At 39.0% G+C, this 4,995-nt stretch overlaps 1 non-coding gene and 1 pseudogene across 1 annotated transcript; one reads left to right on the forward strand and one right to left on the reverse strand.

Moving 5' to 3' along the window:
• Positions 1–1,059: 1,059 nt before the first annotated feature.
• On the forward strand, positions 1,060–1,622 carry LOC115301301 (annotated as a pseudogene).
• A 2,816-nt stretch (positions 1,623–4,438) lies between these two features.
• LOC115303086 lies at positions 4,439–4,545 on the reverse strand. Its single transcript, XR_003913808.1, has one exon. It is a non-coding gene; the product is annotated as a U6 spliceosomal RNA (small nuclear RNA).
• Positions 4,546–4,995: the final 450 nt, after the last annotated feature.

Consider the following 4,995-nt stretch of genomic DNA (forward strand, 5'->3'; position numbering starts at 1 on the left):
GGGGGCCCACTACTCCTGGCTGCACGGGGCATCCTTAATGAGCTAAGAGCTGCGTCTCATTCATCTTTTTGTGCTGCTGTCATCGGCATGAGTTTGGTGTTATGACCATGGCCATGAGAGATGTGCAGAATCCAACCTGATGGCATGCCGTGTCCATAAAACTTGTGGCCTGCCAGACAGGGAAATATGAAAAGAATACAAAATACAGAATTCTGCTTACCTAAATCAGGCAATAAATTTAAAAGAGGCTGTTAAAGGATGACATAAACGTATGAAGGATCCAGTGGAATGGCATTAAAAGTGTTTTTAGAGCCAGACAAGAAAGCTCTCAAATGTATTAGGGGAGCCAAAGATTTGCAACACTTGGCCAAGCATAAAGCCCTTAGTTACCATGTCTGTGTGGCTACAGAATTCTTTAGTAGAAGAAAGGATGAGGTAAATAATGTAAGAATAAGATTAAGGCCATGGCTATTTTGAACCACCTGAAGGTTAGAGTCCTTGTTATACATTATGTAAAGGGACTCTATCTGTTAGTGGGGTGCTCAACGGGTCAAATCTCATGTATTAACCAAACATCTCTAGTAGAGAAGCAACATAAGCATGCTTATTACTTTGTTGGGAATTTTAATTCCATGAAAGGTAAGAATTATAGTTTTTAAAAGGGTGAAGTAAATTAAACTTTAAAAACTCTTTTGCATGAATTTTGGAAATGATTTTTGCATATCTATTATTTACTATGATAAATTATTTAAAAGTATTTGGGATATTAGCATTGCTAACACTAAAATTAAACTATGTTGTTGGATATTTGAATATTAGACCTGAGAAATCATGTTACAAAATTAAATGCGATGCCTAGGTGTCACAGTTGGTTAAGCATCCGACTTTGGCTTAGGTCATGCTCGGTGGTTCCTGGGTTCAAGCCCCATAGCAGTCTTTGTGCTGACAGCTTAGAGCATGGAGACTGTTTCAGATTCTCTGTCTCCCTCTCTCTCTGCCATTTCCCTGCTCACACTCTGTCTCTCAAAAATAAATAAACAGGGTCTTCAGGCAAGGAAGATGGCATCCCCCATGCTGGTGCCAGTGGCTCCCCCTTGGCCAGCTGCCTGGGGACTCCTCTGGAACTGTTGGGAATGACTGCAGCTGAAACTTTGGCAAAGCTGGCGAGGTTTTCCCAGCCCTGCTTGGGGACCAGCATTAACAGTCCAAAGTCCAGCTGTATTTACAGAACCAATAAATGATACCAATGGACGTAAGGAGCTCTCCAGCCTTTTGGATAGTGTCTTTTGGATGGCAGCTCCTAAGAACAGATGCAGCATTGAAGTTAACTGCTGTAGGGGAAGAAACCCTCAGAAGCTTATTAAAGTTAAGAACAATATTGACAAGTGTCCTGAATGTGGTCACCTGAAACTGAAGCACGTCCTTTGTGGCTATTGTTATGAGAAGGTGTGCAAAGAGACAGCAGAAATCAGAAGACAGATAGGGAAACAAGAAAGGGGACCTTTCAAGGCTCCTCCTGTGGAGACTAAGGTGCTGTACACAGGAAAGGCACCGTCCGAACAAGATCAGGGTAAGAGAATCATTGAACCAGGAAGCGACCGTCCTGGTTCACCCAGCATTAAGACCAAAGGTGTTCGAAGAGGATAATTTCATATAAAACACTTGTCCTGGAAGAGAGGGAGATGCTTTGTTTTCATGTGGGTTTTATGCGTGTTTTAAAACCACCTATATAGTTTAAAACATACTCTCAAAGCAGTTAGTTTTGTGTGGGTAATCTGAAGAAGATACCAGGAATAAACTCTGAAAATGCTTGTTTATACAGAGGCACAATGGATTAGTATGTCTGTTTCTAGTATACTGTAAGGTTTTGAGTAAACCTGAGATTTCCAGTACAGAAAAATCATGTAAAATTCTTGGCAAGAATTAAGTGTTTTGGGGGCACCTGGCTGGCTCAGTTGGTTAAGCATCTCGTGGAGACTCTGGGCTGACATCAAGGAGCCCTGCCTGGGATTCTGTCTCCCTTGCTCTGGGCCCCTCCCCTGCTCAGTCTCAGTCTCTCAAAATAAATAGAGATAAACTTAAAAATGAAAAATAAATAAATAAACAAACATTAAAAAATTTTAAAACACAAATTCATAAAAAATTAAGTACACATTTACTAATTTTATAAAAGCATTAAAATATGGAAAATACACATATATTTGTTACACTTATAGAAATGGCTTACATATTTGAAAAACTTTTATTTGTTTTGCAGTGGAGTATAAGAAGTAAATAGAAATAATGAAAAGAGTTGCTTAATCATTAAAGGCCCTGTTGAATGTGATTATTTATTCATTAGATTTGTAAAGTTTAAAGAAAAAATTATGAAGTATAAGAAACTTTATGGTTGGATAAAGATTTAGAAAAACTATACTCTTGAATTTATATTTTTAATGAATTGAATATTAATTCTAAAATGTCCCTAAGTTCATCAAAATCACATGACGCATGTACACAGCACATACTCTGCTTGTTGGTCAAAACAGGGAGGAGTAGGGAGAGAGAATACATGTGAAAGCAGGAAATTCTTCCAGACAACACCTGTCTTTTGAAAGGAGTAAAAAACAGCCACTTTGGTAGAGTTTGCCAGTTATCTAAATTTCCTTTCATTGTCCCTTCCTGCAAATCTGTGGTATTTACCCAAAGGAGTGGAAAACTGATGTCCACACAAAAACCTGCAAACAGCAGCTTTAGTCATTTAGATTCTCCACCAAAACTTGGAAGCAACCAAGAGGCCCTTCAGTAGGTGACTGATAGATAAACTGGTATATCCAGACAATGGAATATGATCCAGCATTAAAAAGAATTGAGCTCTCAAGCCATGAAAAGACATGGAGGAACCTTAAAAACATAATACTGAGTGAGAGAAGTGAATCTTAAAAGACCACATACTGCATATTCCATAGCATTATGGAAAAGACAAAACTATGGAGACAGTAAAAAGCTCTGTGGTTTCCAGAAGTTAGGTGTGGGAAGGATGATCAGGCACAGCATAGAGGATTTGGGGGACAATGAAATATTCTGTATGATACTATCACCATGGATAACATGTCATTACATATTTGTCCAAACCCACTGAATGTACAACCCAAGAGTGAACTGTAGACTTAGAATCATTAAGATGTGTGACCGTAGGTTTCTCTTTTGTACCTAATGTACCCCTCTGGTGGGAGATGTCAATATGGGGGAGGCTGTGCCTATGTAGAGACAGAAAATTTCTGTATTTGCCTATCAATTGTGCTGAACTTAAGATTTCTTGGGGCACCAGGGTGACTCAGTGGGTTAACCATCTGATTCTTGATTTTGTCTCAGGTTGTTGATGACCTCATGGTTCGTGAGACTGAGCCCCATGTTAGGCATCAAGTCTGCTTAAGATTCTCTCTCTCCCTCTCCCTCTGACCCTTTTCTGCACACATGTGTGCTCTCTCTCTCAAGAAAAAAAAGTTAAAAAACATATTTCACTCTAACGGTTCACAGAGAATCTAAAAAACAAAAAGGTTAAAATATTTCGATATGAAATATCTGGCTGGACTTTTAAAAGGAACTTCACAGTAAGAACTTATTATTGAAGTCTCTGGCTATTATTCGAAGTGTGGAACTTCTGAATTGAGGAAGCCAAGCTGATATTCTGTTGAAAAGCTGCACACACTGAAGTATATTATTGCCTCATTTGAATACTATATACCTTTTACAAAAGGGGGATGTGGCTTTTGTGTGGATAGTGTGGATATTTTGGTTAAAGTGATTTTGGATATCTTCAAATTATCAAATAAGTGCTTGATATAAACCCCAATATATGTACATTTAATTTTCAAATGTTTTTATTTATTATTTTTGAAAGAGAGAGAGAGCACAAGCAGGGGAGGGGCAGAGAGAGGGGGAGACACAGAATCCTCAGAAGGCTGCAGGCTCTGAGCTGTCAGCACAGAGCCCGATGCGGGGCCCAAATCCGTCAACTGCGAAATCATGACCTGAGCCAAAGTCAGATGCTTAACTGACTGAGCCATCCAGGCGCCCCTTAAACACAATTTTTTTTAATAGTTTATTGTCAAATTGGTTTCCATACAACACCCAGTGCTCTTCCCCACAAGCGCCCTCCTCCATCACCACCACCTCTTTTCCCCCCTCCCCCTTCCCCTTCAACCCTCAGTTCATTCTCAGCATTCAATAGTCTCTCAAGTTTTGTGTCCCTCTCTCTCCCCAAATCTCTTTCCCTCTTCCCCTCCCCCTGGTCCTCCATTAGGTTTCTCCTGTTCTCCTGTTAGACCTATGAGTGCAAACATATGGTATCTGTCCTTCTCTGCCTGGCTTATTTCGCTTAGCATGACACCCTCAAGGTCCATCCACTTTGCTACAGATGGCCAGATTTCATTCTTTCTCTTTGCCATGTAATACTAAAAATATGGAAAGCTTCACAAATTTGCATGTCATCCTTGCGTAGGAGCCATGCTAATCTTCTCTGTATCGTTACAATTTTAGCATATGTGCTGCCGAAGCGAGCACAAACACAATGTTTTTATGTTAATATATTAAAAATATGTTTGGAACAGCCTGGAGGATTTTGATGGTAGGGATATTCAATTGTCTTTATGTATTACAAAAGCACCTTACTAAAGCTTGTAATAAAGTTTTTATTTAGATCAGATTTGGCCTGCCAAGAAAAATTAGCTCAAAAGTATGTTCTTAGATAAATAAACTGCTTAATAGGTTGTACTTAAATTTTTGGTATATTTCATCTGAATGTTAAAGACAATCTTCTAAAATTTATAGGGTTTTTTGTTTGTTAGTTTTGGCATAGTTGGTAATGACTTATTTTCACTTCTTCTGACAGTAAGTAAATAAGCTCTTCTGTACTTCCCTTAAGACTATCAGTGGGATATTGACATTGAAACTATAATATCAACACAGAAGAAAACGATCACCCTACTCTCTCCCCCAGGCATCTTCTTCTAT

This window comes from Suricata suricatta, chromosome 1 (assembly GCF_006229205.1).
Source record: "Suricata suricatta isolate VVHF042 chromosome 1, meerkat_22Aug2017_6uvM2_HiC, whole genome shotgun sequence".
Taxonomy (NCBI): domain Eukaryota; kingdom Metazoa; phylum Chordata; class Mammalia; order Carnivora; family Herpestidae; genus Suricata; species Suricata suricatta.